Source organism: Bidens hawaiensis, unplaced genomic scaffold (assembly GCF_021521415.1).
Source record: "Bidens hawaiensis isolate Kalapana, Puna unplaced genomic scaffold, B.hawaiensis_p1.1 tig00042395_1, whole genome shotgun sequence".
Taxonomy (NCBI): Eukaryota; Viridiplantae; Streptophyta; class Magnoliopsida; order Asterales; family Asteraceae; genus Bidens; species Bidens hawaiensis.
Window position 1 is genome coordinate 152,819 of NW_027497510.1, and position 17,002 is coordinate 169,820.

Here is a 17,002-nt window from a genome sequence, read left to right on the forward strand (position 1 = left end):
ATATGTTTGCTTAAGGTTCATTCATTCTTATATGTTATCAGATTTAGTTAAGTCTCCAAATAAGACACGAACCCTAGACAGGCCGGGTGACGTCGTCCTCTCCCTGTTCCTTGAAGAAAACATGTTCGTGTCCATGTTCTTGTTTTCAGGAACCTGGTTCATTGTTCCGATCAGGGCACATCTACTCCAAAGCCGATGTTCACTGTCCCGATCAAGGTTTATATATTCCAAAAGTCATTGTCTGTTGTTCCAAACTTCCAATAAGGGCCTACATGTTCTTGCCCCGTATTCCCTTTCCTTTTCTGGTTCTTCCCCAATTCCAGATTACAACTGCTTTGTTCATGTCCTGTTCATCGTGATTAATGTTCCTACAAGTTTTACAATTTTACTGTTAAATCTTGGTTTCCGATTCATCTTTGTATGAGCAAAACTTACAATCCATGCTCATGCAAGTTGATATTTTATGTTCTCAATCATTTGTCATGCCCCAAGTGTTACAACTCGTACGTGGTTCAAGGTCCCGACACATGAATAGTTATTAGTGTTTTATTACCGGGGTTAATTCATTAGTATACGACTCCTATGCTCAAAATAGATTTCTCTAAGGTATAAAGATTTGTCTAGGGTTTTTCCCTTCTATATATTAAGGGCTTCCATTCCATTATAATAGGCTAACGAATACACTATAGTTCCAAAAATATTGTCTTCATCCATGAATGCACTCATTCATTAGTGTATAGATGCATTTTTTGTGTATTCACTATAAATCCAAATATTTTCAAGTAATTCTTAAATAGTTAGTGTTCTTGTTAAGCCTTAGTATTTGAGAAGAAATAAACATATAATTATGGGTTAATTGAAATTAAAAAAAGGTTCTATCTTGTTGGTCAATAACTATTGATTGTTAACATGAACCCCGTTCGGCATTATCATCCCTTTGGACTCCGTCTAGCCACGGGTTTGAACAAAAGTATGTGCTGATCAGTTATAATCTTTTTCTTTTTCTTTGCTTTAATATCATAAAATTGTACCATGTAAATCATTATTGTCTGCTGATCAACACGCCTAAGTAATTAAAGTCCAATACTCCAATTTACTAGTCAATGCAAACCATACATTGGATCTGATATTATTATTATTATTATTATTATTATTATTATTATTATTATTATTATTATTATTATTATTATTATTGAATTCATCATCTCTAATTTCCTTATTAATAATACCCTTTAAATATACTTGAATCTGTTCTAGCTTGGCCACATATCGGTTTGTGGGCATTCACATAATTTCAATCAGCTCTCTTTAATTTTGCTCGTTATCATTTATCACTAGAGGTGTCAACTTCTTACATGACACGTAAATAATCAAATTTTTAGCTATCATGTCAAACTCTTTTAACAAATTAGTTTGAGGCTGACTTGTTTAATCCATTTAGTTAATCGAGTTGTGTTCGAGATGACCTTCTAAACCCATTTTTTTTTAACACGTAGACTTAAGAATTCGTTAAAAGTTAGAATAAAAATTAAAAAATTACATTTTCTATAAGGTCAACAATGAACCCATCTACAACCAATTTAATCCATCTACGGCAACCCGTTAATGGCTCATTTATCACAACTTGTTTACAACTCATTTACAACATGTAAACTCAATTTGGTCGATAGATAAATGGGTAATGTCTCGTCATGATTTTAACCGAGTCCTGTTAGGTTGAAGTCCTTGACACGCGTAATCTATGTATCACATTCATTTTAATCAGTTTAGCATTTCAACCTAAAACACTACTATTCATGACTAAGGTAGCAAGACCATCATCTAGTAAGTTTCTATATTGGAAACTAAGAGCCTTGTTTCATATACACTAAACTGACTTGTTGGCGTGCTAAAGAAAATAAAATAATATTTTGATTACAATTAATCGTTGTGAATCATTTTGTCTTGTTTGTTTCCAGACTTTCATAAAAGTTGAATGGAATCTTAAGAAATCAATCACTTATATTTCTTGAATGGAGATCAAGTTGGCCATTTGTCATTTTTCACACAAAGTGTACCAAAGTTTCTTTTCTTCTGTTTGGGAATTTCTTTTAATGTACGCTGTTGGTGGAAGAGCCTCTAACAACCGATGATATTATTCTTTTTTAATCACAAAAAGTCAATAAAAATGTCACTTTACAGAAAAAGGGATTTTGTGCATGATTCTTGCAAAATGAAGGTAACGTTAAACACGTTGAAGCTGCCTAAGTGCCTATGAATATCTTCCTGATGGTTTTGGCAAAATAGAGCTGTCTTAATGCACCATGGGATTAGGTCATGTTTACTCAAATTAGCGATCATAACCAAACATTCCTTTTTTGATTTATTATTATTATTAGAGACATCAAAACGACTCATTAGTCGATACTCAGTTCAATGAGGTTTGCCTTCTCCGTATGGATTTTCTCTACAACCACCATTGTTGATGTTCTAGAAAAGATAACCCTAATATCTTGTTTTTGTGTTTTACGCAAGTATATGTGATTTTTTTAAAATTTTTTTCATGTTGGTATTGTAAAATCGTCGATCCTTTGCGAGTCAACCTAATTATAAGTATGGTACTGATTACAGAAATCTCTGCTAGCTTGTGGATGGATGGTTGTTGTTTAGGGTGCCTCCAAGGATAGGATTTGAAAGTTTTTGTGTTTAAATTTTGTAATACAAGTGCTATGATATTAAACTTATAATAATAATAATAATAACAACAACAACAACAACAAAAACAATAAGAGGAGTGTTCAATGGGGAACTCTAAAAAAGTGAAGCACTAGGGAACTAGGTTTTTTACATGTAAAAAAAAATATAAAGCTTGACTTCACATGTAAAAAATTAATTTTAGCATAAACTTTTTTGAAGCTTTTGCTTATAAAGTACATGTAGAAAGCATTATAATAAAAAATTTTAATTTTCTAACAAATATATTTTTCTACCTCTTTTTAGCCAATTTAAATTTATTTTTTTTAATAAAACCGGCTTTTACATGTGTTTATACGTAAAATCTTTAAACAGATTATGTAAAAATGTGTTTTATACAACCCGTTTCAATGAACTTAGCGTATTGGTGCCACACCTTGTTACCCCTACTTCACGAGCCATCGACAAATACATCAGAGGATTACCGAGAGAAATCCAAGACGGTGTCCTCAGCAGTTCTCCTAAAGAACTCGGTGACACCATTAACCTTGCTGCAACCCTCACTGATAATCATGTCAAAGCCGGGACTTTGACAATTAAGGGTTCGAAGAAAAACACCGAGAAATCACCATTCGAACCAAAAGAGGCTAAGCTTGAGTCATCCAAACCCGCCTACACCAACCACAATAATAAACGCAAAAACTATGCCATAACCAACACAAACTCAACCCAAACCCAACCCAATAAAAAGCCTTACACGGGAACACACCCTTTGTGTAACACGTGTAAATTCCACCATCCCACTGCCGCTCAATGCCGAAGATGTACCAACTGTGATCGTTTTGGTCACCTCATCAACTCATGTCGAGCACCAATACATACTCAACACCACCCCTTCATCCCACAACCCGTCATTCAACCACTCCAACAATCATATGCCCAACCACCTGCTCCCACTCTCCCAATCATACGAGCCTGCTATCATTGTGGTAGCCCAAACCATCTTCGCAACACATGCCCAAAACTTGTTTATCAAATCCAAACCTACCCAAACCAATCAACTACAACTATATCAAGCCCAAACCTTCCAACCACAAGCTCAAGTCAATCAAGCACAAGCCGATCAAGCCCAACCAATGCAAGCCGAACCCATCCAAGCTTTTCAAACCCAATTAAACCAAACCGATCAAACCCAAGTAGGTCAAACCAGCCAAGGTACGCAAGGACATGTATACATCAACGCCAATGATTTTCAGCTAAGAGATCATGGCACCGGCCCACACTAACCCTTTTACCCAAGGACACACCTACCCTCGAGAAGACAAACGCTGCGGACAACTTTCTTTTTCTTTTTGCATTTGTAATTTTATCTTTGTTCTTTCCATTTGAATAATGTCTTCATGTACACTAAATTTTCAATGGTATTGGTGAATTTATGTTCGCATTTGATTAATCTAATTTACTATTCTCACAAAGCACCACACACATTCCATACGTAATCTATAGAATAAGATTTAGTTAACTCTTGAATTGATTTAATCTAACGGCCTATGACTGGTTAACCCCAAACGTAAGCGTTAGCGGGAACCAGGACCATGTTCATGGTTATGTTCATGGTTATCTAATAGAAACCGTAATCACTCTTTTTGGCGGTCTATGACTGGTCAACCCCAAACATAAGCGTTAGTGGGAACCGGGACCATGTGCTATGTTCATGGTTATCTAATAGAAACCGTAATCACTCTTTTGGCTGCCTATGACCGGTTTACTTTCAAGCCGGGGCTATGTATTTAGCTAAAGACATAGCTATCTAATAGGAGCCTCATGTACTTGTTTAATTTCAGTGATTTGATACTATACTTGCGATTTATCAATATCTCAATGCGGATGTCTCAAAAATAAACCCCTCCCTGTGGCGGTTAAATTTTCCCGAGGTTATTAATGCTAACTTCTTTGCGTCATTATTTCACTTTTCCAAATCCCTTGATAGTTCTTGTGGTTTTCATATGTTTTCACGAATTTTAGTCTTTCATGACCCTGATGTTTCATGTACTTAACTTATGATGAATATTTCTTATTTACCATAGTATCTTTAATACCGAGGGTTTCCTTTTGAATTTAATACTCCGTTAATTTATTTCATTCTTCAACCTTTTGTTTAGATATTCTTAAATTCGAAAATTTTGTTGTTTAAGTTCATTCAATTATTTCGTTGGCTATTGTAACCCTGACGTTACATTATTTATCTTGATATTTGACCTCAATGACTTGTTTATGTACTTTTGTTATTTTTAAATCCTTATAGTTTAGTGTTCTTGATTTATAAGTCTTCATATAAGATTTTATTTTATTTTATTAAAACCCACACAATGGGACGGACTATGTGGACTATCTGACGATAAAGGTAATTATGGGTCAACACGTAATTATCCAAGTCCTCGCATGGAATACATAATAAGTACATTGTGTGCAATAACTCGAAACCTGGAATGATTTTGAAAGACGGGACAAATGCAATATGATAAGGGCATGGTGGATACGCCTCTAGTACATCCTATATATAAGTGTCTTTGTCATATTTCCTGTTTGTGGCATCTTTCGGGCCATTCGAAGATCGACGTTATTGTTTTTACTTAACTTGGTATTTGCAAAAATTGTTAAAACTATTAAACAACTCCTTGTATTAGTTGTTTTCTCTTTAAATTTTATTTTTATTTTAATTTCGGGACGAAATTTCTAAAAGTTGCGAATCCTGTAACATTCGTTATTTTTCAAACCCGAAAACCCGATCTATTTCGAATTTTTGGATTTCTTTTATTTAAAAAGAATATATATATATATATATATATATATATATATATATTATACATCGTTTATTATTAATATAATATTCACGAGAAATTTCGTTCGCCCGTTTCTTTCTTTTGTTTTGTGCAAATAATCAAACCTTCAAGATTTAAAGTTAATGTTTAAACGATTCACAAACTAACCAGGTATAATAAACCCAAGTTTTATCATTATTACATTTCAAAGTTCGGGATCTAATGTGTAAATTATATTAACCTTCTCGATCTTAAATCATACAAAGTACAAGGTGTATATTGTAAATAAATATTAAAATCTTTAATTAAAAAGAATTTGAATCTAGAGGGGCTAATCTTGTAAATTGTTTTAAATCATATTAATATTATATACGGTTAGGCTCAAATAAGAAGTTTGATTTTCCTAAGAAGGCTAGGAAGGAGGGTATTTTAGTCTTAACACTTTAAAATCAAAACACACTTAAATTAATTTCAAAACCCACTTAAATTAATTTCAAAACCCACTTACATCTTCACTCATCTTCTACAACCACCACCACTCCATCGCCCATCGCCACCACAACCGTCACCCACCGCCACCACCTCGCCAGAAAAGTCCGAAAAAATACAATGAAAAACACAATGGAAAAAACACTATGAAAAAAAAAGACAATGATAAAAACACAATAAAAAACACAATTGTATGGCACAATGTAAAAAACACAATGGAAAAAAACACAATGAGAAAAAAAAACAATAATAAATACAATTGTATAACACAATTTTGTAAAACACAATTTTGGTAAAACATAATACGTAAAAAACCCACTAATTTTTTTTAATTTTTATATAACAATATGGTACTCATATAAAAGATAAAAAAACACTCGTTATTATGGCGAATTTGTTTTTCAATAAAAACGTCGTAAAAAAAAGTTATGGACGTTTTAAAATGATGGGGGAATTTAGCATGTGCCTAGCATGTGGAGAGAGAAAGTCAACAAATATGTTATTCCTTTTATGCCTTTCCCCTTATTTTCACACATCATTTCCACTTAAACTAATCTCAACCTAAGCTATCAATATCGCCGATATATCGGAGATATATCGGTTCTCGGTCCTCCAACTGCATATCGGTCTAAAATATCGGTTTTAATATCGGCGCCGATATTATCGCCGATATTTACCGATATATCGGCGATATTTTGCAATTTTGTATCGGCCATATCACCGATTATATCGGTTGGGGCCTTTTTTATTTTTACAGCCCATATTTATCAATTTTGGCCCTAAATAGAAGACCCAGATGATAAAATTAGACCATCGATCGTTAAATTCACAACCCTAACTCTTAAAATCCGGTCGACGCTTCATCATATCGTCATAGAAATCTGATCATCACTTCCGATCATCACTTCATCAGCCCATATCCGGTATGTTTCTTCTTCTAATTCAGTAATTAATCGATTATATGTTTTATAAACAATGAGTGCTTGACTGCTATCTCACAATTAAACATCAATTATATGTCACTGCCATCTATGTTTTTGTTTTATAATCTGCCATGGTCCATGAGTGCTAGAGTAGACCGCTATCTATCCCAATTAAATAATCTGTATCATTATAGTTAAGTTGTTAGTTATTTTAGATTATTAAATATGTTAGATTATTATAGTTAATTTGTTAGTTATTTTAGATTATTAATTATTCGTTAGATTGTTCAAATTTTTTATATTAATATATATATATATATATATATATATATATAATTAAATAATTAATAAATAACCGATATATCACCGCGAAAAACGATATATCATGTATCGGTCGTTGACCGATATCAAATATTTTTCCGCATTAACTGCATAGATCTCAACCCTCCATCTTAAAAATCAATGGACAAGATTACTTCATATCCTTCCTACAAAAACTATACTTCCTATTATAATCTAACCCATATTATATAATATCCCAGCCCTAACCCCCTTCCCTTACCCGTTTTCCCGGCCATCTCTCCGGCCGGCGACGGGGACACTCCGGCGAAGTCTATAACTCATCCAAAACGGCAAATTAACGTCAATTAATGATTCCAACGTCTATCTCCACCAACGGCTAACAACTATCAACCATTATAACATGCATTAACACCATATAATGATCAAATTAAACCTCTTCAACGGCCGGAAAATACTTTAATCGCATTAACAGTCAATTAAACCCTAACAGTATAATTTGAACTATAAATAAGCTTTTAATCGTCTACTAAACCTGTCCCCAACATCAAATCCAACTAACAAACTCTCAATATTCACGAATTGGTGTGTCTAGATCCGTTTCCGGCCAACCACCGTCCAACATTTTTCCGCCAAGTTTACAGGTATATTATGCATGCAATATGATCGTCTTTCGATGAGAATCAAAAACCCTAACTTGATTTTAACAATCATTGAACCGTGTGGGAGAATCAAATGGCTAGGGTTTTAATGAAGATGATGAACTGCATATATTATATAAATAGTTTTGTTTCCATATGTTAAACGAATGAAAGTAGAGGTGGCAATATGAGTGGGTTAGGTTGAATTTGGGTGATGGGTTCGGATAGGTTTGGGTCAGGATGGGTATGGGTCAGGATGGATTTTTAAAATAGAGGGTTAGGATGGGTATGGGTCAAGATGGGTAAAGTTAATCCATCTTGACCCAAGTAAAGGTTAAAATGCAGAGGGTTTCAAAACCCCTCAAAAAAATATTCAAAAAATTTAATAAAAAATTAATAACACAAAATATAGATCAAAAACGCAAAACGTAAAATAACTAAAATGTCTTCGCCATTGTCCTCGTTTCATTAAAAAAAACCCGGTTTTGTCTCGGTTCAGGCTCGGTTTTTTTTTTCAGTTCATTTTTGCTTTTTTTTCGTTTTGGTATCTATTCGGTTTCAATGTTTTCGTTGTTTGTTCGATTTCGATTTCTCGTTTTCATTCGGTTTAGGACAGATATGGGTCAAGATGGGTGAAGTTAACCCCCATATTGAATTAAGTAAAGGTTAAAATACAAAGGGTTCAAAAACTCCTCAAAAAAATAATAAAAAAATAATAACTCAAAATATAAATCGAAAACACAAAAAGTAAAATAACTAAAATGTTTCCCCCGTCTTCCTCGTTCTTAAAAAAAGCCGGTTTTCTCTCGGTTCAGGTTCAGTTTTTTCATTTTTTTTCGCTTCGGTTTTGCTTTTTTTCATTTCGGTCGGTTTCGGCATTTGTTCGGTTTCAATAATTTCGATTTTTCGGTTTCTATTCGGTTTCGTGGGTTTTATTTGAAATAAAATTGGATAAAGCTTGTTTTAGTCCATTCTAACCCATAAACAAAACCCATTCTAACCTATAACCAAAAGTCACTAACATTGTTCCAACCCGTCTTGACCTTCTTGCAAAATTCTTTTGATCCACCCTGACCTATCTCAATTTTAAAACTTATCCAAATTGACCCACAACAACCCAAATGGGTTTGTTTGCCACCCTTAAATGAAAGGCTATAGCAACTGGTTAAGCTTGGTGTGGTGTATATGAGGGACCCGGGTTCGAACCGGGTCAGCTCATATGTTTTTTTGATATATTTTTTCAAACTTTATCTTAACATGTAAAACTAAAATTATATTTTAATAAATCAATTAAAAATCATAATAAATTATATAAAATCATTTTAAATTAAATAAAATTTTTATAAAATAAGTTAAATTAAAACTCACCATTTCCCATATAAAAACCATTTTCTAAACTTGTTAACCGTTAATAAAAATTCGATTCATTAGTATTAACTCGTAACAGTAACTATTAAATTCGTTAAGTATCGTTAGAAAAATCATTAAAACTTTTAACCTTTAAATCCAAGACTTATAGTTCATCATAATTCTCGTAGTTACGTTAAATTATTAAAATAATATTAAAATGTTAATAAAACATAAAATATTATTAAAGTAATCAAAGACTTTAAAAATAGTAAAAATATAATAAAATAATAATTAATTCCCAATAAATTAATACAATAATCAACCTTATTAATTCCATTAAATCATCGTTAAACACTAATTCTATTTTACTTATAGCTCGTGGGGTTCAACCGACTCGATTTATTTGACGCTTTTCGGCTTTTACTTACTTGTTACTCCATATCAAAGGTGAGTTTTCATAACTCCTTTTTACCTTTACACGTTTTGGGGTGTAGCACGTTCAAACTTGGTTTTCTTGTGTGAAACTAAAATTCACATGCGTGTCTTGTATGTATTTGTTTTGTATCATATTGCTTGTAAACTATATGATTATGTGCTAGTTGTTTATTGTTTTTGGTTGGTGAAGTTTCATACTTATAGTGGGAGGGTCCGACGGGACGTACCTGCGCCGTCCATTTGTTAACGGCGGTATCATACACATACTCATAGTGGGAGGGTCCGACGGGACGTACCTGCGCAGTCCATTTGTTAATGGCGGTATCATTATCATACTCTATACTCCAAGTAGCTCGGCGAACGGGGGTTCCTTAGGATTGAGACTATACATCTTGACTTGTGAATTTACACTTTCGCATTATACATATGCAAAACTTTATGAATTCTCACCAACATTATTGTTAACAAATTATATTATTTTAAACATGCTGCAGGTTGAAGTTTAAGGATCGAAGAATAGAATAGTTGGACCATTAGGTTATAAGAGACGAAAATTCGAAGTTTATTGTATTAATATTTGATCGTGTATTTGTGATGTATTGAAAAGAATTAAATATAATTATTTTCGCTTTAATAGCGTTACGAGCTTATGAGTGCTCTGTACGTCACATCCAGGCGTATTCCGCTTTAGCCGGGGTGTTACAGTTTGTGGTTAAACCTCATAACTTTTTTCCCTCTAAACTAATAATTATGTTATAGATCAATAATTATTCAGTTTTCTTTTACACTCCATTCATATTAATTATGTCTATAACATGATTATCTACATATTCTAATAAAGTAAAATAACTATAGACACGTATCAGTTTGTGGTTAAACCTCAAAACTTTTTTCCCTCCAAAACTAATAATTATGTCATAGATTAATAATTATTCAGTTTTCTTTTACACTCCATTCATATTAATTATATCTATGACATGATTAAATTATTCACTTTCCTTTAAACTCTATTTTATTATATATACTATACATTTTTATAAAAATAAATATCTTATAAATTATAAATATATGCTTTAAATCTATCAATTTATTTTTTCAGTTAATTTACTAAACTATATATATGTTAAAATGTAATAATATATACCATTCACATTCATGTATAATAAACTTTATCATAGTCAGTTTATCGGTTTTTTTATCAATGCTTGTTTCAAGTTTTTTGTGGGACTTAAATTTGATTGTTACGGTTCAAAAGTTAGTAAATAGATTGTGTGGTACAAGTTAATTACGTTTGGCTCAAAATTTGTTACAGGTCAAAAAAGGGTAATGTGAGTATTTTTAAAAGTTTGAGAATACAAGTAGATTTATTATCAAATTTGTACGGGTTCAAAGTTTTGACTTGAAAATGTCAAAAAAATAAAAGTTAGAATTTTAAACGTGATTTAGGTTTCGAATTTATTTTCAGTAACATTTTTGGAAATAATGAAAAAATTCGTGATTTTGCTAATTGACTATTTTTCCCACAATTTTTAAAATTTAAGAAAAAATGGCCAACACTTTCGACATGCTACCTCCAGTCCTATCAATGCTTCTAACTTTTATCAAATTTGAAATATTTGTGTCAGCATTGACTTTTCCTTTAATGATGATTAAAATGTAGTGTGTGAAACATGTCATACAAAATTATACTCAAGTGAGTAAAACATTCACAAAATTAAGTAGCTTAATGTGTTATTTTTACGTGTTGTCATTATGGCAAAGTCGAAAAGACCCTATTATAAAAACCATTCTCATAGTGTAGCTCAGAACTATTATCATATGAAAAGTCTTTTTTTAAATTGATTCATAACCAAAATTCTATCAATAATATATATGATACTGAGATTCAAATTTCCAATAGATGGACCGTTCTCAGGTATGTTTTGGCACTTGCGTTGTTATTATTATTATTATTATTATTATTATTATTATTTTCTATTAAGTTCATTTAAAAAAATCATTTTCTGATATAAATAGAATCAATTTATGTACACATAGTATAGATATAAGCATAGATGTATACAATATGTACTTATTTGCTTTATTTATAGCTTTATTATTTGGATCATCTCGTGTGTTACACGGGCTTTTAAGCTAGTAAAGTAAGAATTCATTTCATTCCTATATGTTAACCAAATAAGATAAAGAAATGGTAATGATTTATTTCATTCCCTTGTTTATTACATTCCTTCTCTCATTTCATTACCTCCATCCAAACATACCCTAAAAGTAAGATAAGTAATTACACGTCCTTAAGGGGATATCTTAGTGGTCGGGTGGTGTGTTCCATAACCTAAAAGTTGAATACTTCAAGTTAAGTGATGGCGTGTTTATTCTACAAAAATTATAGGAATTAAAGTTCAAAAGAAAAAAAAAATCACTCACTATTGCGTTATCCTAGAAGGTGAAAAGCAAATTAAGAAAATGATTGATTAATTTTAGACCAATAGTTAGTATGTTGTAATGTTGTATGCAAAAGAATTATGAAGAAGATGGTTAAGATCGAGGAGTGATAATGTGATATCAACTTTCATACTTCTTTGCTACTTTGATAATTAGTTAATTGCACAAAGTAATCTATAGTTAAAGCACGTATACATGTAATTAAATTTTATTTAAAAATATCACTACTTTAAGTAAATAACTAATATCAATATGATTCATCTCATTTGATGAAGGTGTCGCGTCACGTGCTTCAACTTTATTAGTTTCTAATAACTCAATGTTATAATCAGTTATCTTATAACATTCATATTGAACAGAAGACGAATATCTCTATATCTCTTTCTTTCTTTTGAGTCGCATCTAGATTTCCTTTCTCTCCTCTCCCTCTCAAAACACGTAAATAGAGACGGACTTCTTATCATCTCTTTAGTCACCATTTAATCTCCCTCATATCACCTTTTCATATCGGTTCAAAGATTTTTATCAGTGACTTCGTTAGAAATATTTATATTGTGTCTGTTTTTATATTATTGTGTTTACCTACACATGTTTTTAAACAACCCAATATTCAATGCATAGTTTGTAAATTATATAGATAGAAGCTGGTTAGTATTCTTTTAGTTATATGATAAAATAATTTTTTTTTAGATTTCAAAAGAACAAGTGTGAACGAAAGTGCCTATATATTAATGTGTTTAAAAGTTCAGTAATTTGTTTGTTAACAATTATTTATTTATGTTCATTAACGTTACATCAGTTATTACATATTTATATGTATTTTTAATTAAAAATAATAAACGTGGTCTAATATTAAAAAGCTTATAAACTTATCCTTGAATTGTTTATTAGTTATTTCGGTTGGATGTCTAATGTATGTTTGGGAAGAGCCCCTTGGTAGCTGCAGAATATATTTTTATTTGGAACAATTGATTCTTAGAAAAATGAGCATTGTAGTTTGGAGGGCGGTGCTAAATAGACCACCAACTTTTGATGCGTTAGCAAGAAGAAATATTCTGATTAGCTCGATTACTTGTCCGATATGTGGATGTGTTGAGGATTCGGTAGACCATGTCTTTATTTCTTGCGGGTTAGCTCAAATGGTGTGGAGTTGGGTTGCACAATGGTGTAAGGTCCCCCCCCCCCCTCCCCACCCCCCCTATTTATGCTTTTTGTGTCCGGGACTTGGTCGATTTGCACAAATTTGTTTTTTTCCTAATGGTAAGGCCAAAGTGTTTCATGCGGTTTGCTTAGTTACATTGTGGTGCATTTGGAAGAAACGAAATGCCTTGGTCCATAAAGGGACTCCTATCTAATTAAATAACTTGTTGAAAGAGATAAAAGTGCTCAATTTTCTTTGGATTAAAAATAGGTCGAAGAGGTTCATGCTTTCGTAAGAAGATTGGTGTAATTTCCATTTTTAATGTTTAGATTGTGTTTGGTGTGTTTGTTTTTGATGGCTGGATCTGATGGTTTCCAACTCCTTGCTAGAATTTTAATAAATTTTTTGTTGGTAGTTCAAAAGAAAAAAGAGAAAAAAAGGCAATTACGCACCTTTTTTACAGCCATATAGCGTAAGTGTTAAGTGTATCATTTATATGAAGTATTAAGGATATATTCAATTATCGTATTTATATATGTTCTTATAATTTATTCAAAAACATGAAATCGATACCAGAAGAAGAAACACCCAAACCGATATGTTATTACTAACATTTAGTAAAAGAAATCCGATACAAAAGCAATCTTCTCAACAAAACAAATAGAAGATTATACATAAGACTAACAATAAAATCCGACCAACACGATCAGAAATACAATCTAACTTCTAGATAATAGAAAGATAGAACTCAATTAACAAGATGAAAATACAGACTAAGTGAGAACTAAACGAAGAGAAATAAACCCATTAACCCGTTGCTAGTTGTGATTTATATCCAACAATAAACATTTTAGTCCTCGGAGATCCAAAAGCACACTCCAGTCCTTCAAGTATCCAAGAAGCGCACTCCAGCCCTTTCAAAAAATATACACAACAGAAAATTAGGAACTGCTTATTACTAAACCGAAACCTAAATCCATGTTTAAAATTTTAAGTTATACTTTTTAACAAATATTATACTTTGTTTTTTAATTAAAATTAATCATTTAATCTATTTCATATTGGTTTATGACTGACTAAAACACAATCAAACATAAATCCCATGTTTAAAGTGTGAGCACACATGATTTAAAGTATTTTGTTATTATAGAGTTTGTTTAAATATAAACTGCCATGAAGTTATAGCATAAACAGATCTATCAAATAGCATAAATTAATCTAGCCTTTAATTTATTAGAACCATTCCACACGTTGACGCACAAAGATTGTGAACGAAGTAAAGAATCGTGTGGCAGTGGACGCAGTGGAAAAAAAATTGAAATATAGTTCTTTATGGGGATTTTTTAATAATATAGTTTAATAACATCAATAATTATAAAATTTAATGATCGCTAAAGTTTATCTTTTCTCTATCACAATTATTATTTTATAACTAGTTAACCTTGGAATATCATAAATACCCTGAATTAATAGTATGGTGGTATGGTGTCCGCCCTTTTAAGATGAATACGGTAGGCTCAAATGCTTGCAAGCGTAATGTTAGGAGGATTTTATATGAAAAAAATTTGCTATTCAAAAAGAAAAAAAAAGGTTAATCTCGGAATTAAAATACTAATATTCTCATAAATATCAATTCTATATTGAGATTTTCAAAATTCACATTGAGCTCGTTGGATCTTATAAATGTCCGAACCATGTTTAATTTGAAGATAGCTTGCTAGTAGAAGTACCGAAGCTAACTTGACTCGAATAACTTGCCCGTCAACTCATATAATTTTTTCTAGTATATTGATAGTTTGGGATTGTATATTTGTATTATTTGGTATTTGTAACATGAATGTTCATATTTGTTATCAAAGACTTTTATTCAAAAAATTTTAATAGACATACAAAGTCATCAAAACAAATAAACAAGTCATTAAACCTAACTCACGCCAGTTCGATGGAGAACCAAATACAAACTTATCTTCTAGCTTGGTTAGATCAACTTGTAATTTTACACTAATTCAAGCATAATTTAATACCGATAAAACTTACAACTTATACATAATAGTATAATACAACCATCCTATTTTCGAATAACATTTTTTACCATCTAAAGTAAAGTATAATAGTCGCAAACATCAATCTTTCCTTGATTTACTTTCAACAAAGTTAACCCAACTTAATCAAAGAAAACACAATAATTGCAACCATAAAATAATATTATAGAGACAATAATATCATCAAACAAGAAAATACCCATTACAATCATAACACTTTGTACCCAAGACCACCCCACCTATTCACCTACCAACAAATCTTATCATTTATTTATAAGATTTTTAAGAGATCCACATAGGATTCAGTAAATAAACATGTTTGCAGAAGGCAGATTCCCCTGGTTGGCATAAACATAACTCACTGAGTTACCCATCAACTCGTCAACAAACTCAGTCCCACCCCAAAAACCATAGTCCTCCTCCACAAACCCGCCTCCACCCGCCACAGGCCCATACACAAACCCAATAATATCGTTCAACGATTGCAGCTGCTGGCTAAGCTCCACTATCTGAGCCCTTAAAACCCGGTTTTCGGGTCTCCACGTTAAATAATGTTGTGTGGTAATGTTCAAACTTGATATCATTTGGTTATTCTCTTTCCTGAGTTGACTCAGCTGAGTCTCGAGTTCGTTCCAAATGCTTTTGCTTCCTAATTCTCGATCTCCGTGCCGATTCTCGATTGGATACCATTCTCTTCCTTTTCCTCTGATCCAACAACTGTTGAGGATCTTCCTCTGAACCCGAACCACCTGATGACATCACAGTGGTCCCACTAGACGTAGCCATTAAATTACAGGTTTGATACCGGTAACAGTAACGGATTTTAAGATTTTAAACAAATAGTAACGGACTTATTGGATTAATTTATATATGGATACTATATATATATATTTATATAGAGTTGTGACTAATATTGTAAAGGTGGCTAATATTAATATAGTGAAAACAAAGAAAAAATCATGAAATGTAATAAAACCAGTAGAGGAAGACGACGGAAAAAAGATTGAACTAGATGGGTTCGGCGTCGATATGTGGAATTGATCATAAACCGGAAAGAAACAATTCACTGAGAATCTGAGTCATGTGTTACAAACAATAATAACAATAGGTTGCACATTAATATTGATTTTAGATAACAACACACAACAAGCTACAAATTTGAAAAGGAGAAGAATATTATAAACAGAGATATTATTAAGATTATTAATATTATGATCTTAAGGATCTTAGAAAGAGAAGAAGGAGAGGGGGAAGGGAATTGGGAAGGATTGTGGGTGGATTTATAGGACAAGTTTGCAGACTAAAATGCAATAAAGGTATCATAGTGGAGATATTTTTAATGATTATTAAAAGGTTATGCTTGGAATCATCACTTTTGTTTCTAAGTGTTTTAACTATGATGGCATTGTTACATTATTGATATTGGGTGATGTAACGAGGGCACCACTCACAAATTTTATAAGTTTTTATTTTATATCAGGTTGTATGATGTTAAATCAAGTTTGTACACATCAAAGACTATTATAAACACCGTCTGAGAGGAAAAATGGTTATTATATGAACTATATGAGAGCATTAACATTGGAGTTTTTATCTTTATGCTTATATAAAACAATATATGTATCTTATAAATTTAAAGATTTTTAAAAGGCACCTCACATCGCATTTGGTATAATTATACAACATGAGTTGGGGATTGGTATACTTACCGATTCACTAGAGCAACTGGAAAAATTATACGGAC

At 31.9% G+C, this 17,002-nt stretch overlaps 1 pseudogene; it reads right to left on the bottom strand.

Moving 5' to 3' along the window:
* Nucleotides 1–15,508: 15,508 nt before the first annotated feature.
* On the bottom strand, nucleotides 15,509–16,052 carry LOC143593605 (bZIP transcription factor 44 pseudogene; annotated as a pseudogene).
* Between the last annotated feature and the right edge of the window lie 950 nt (nucleotides 16,053–17,002).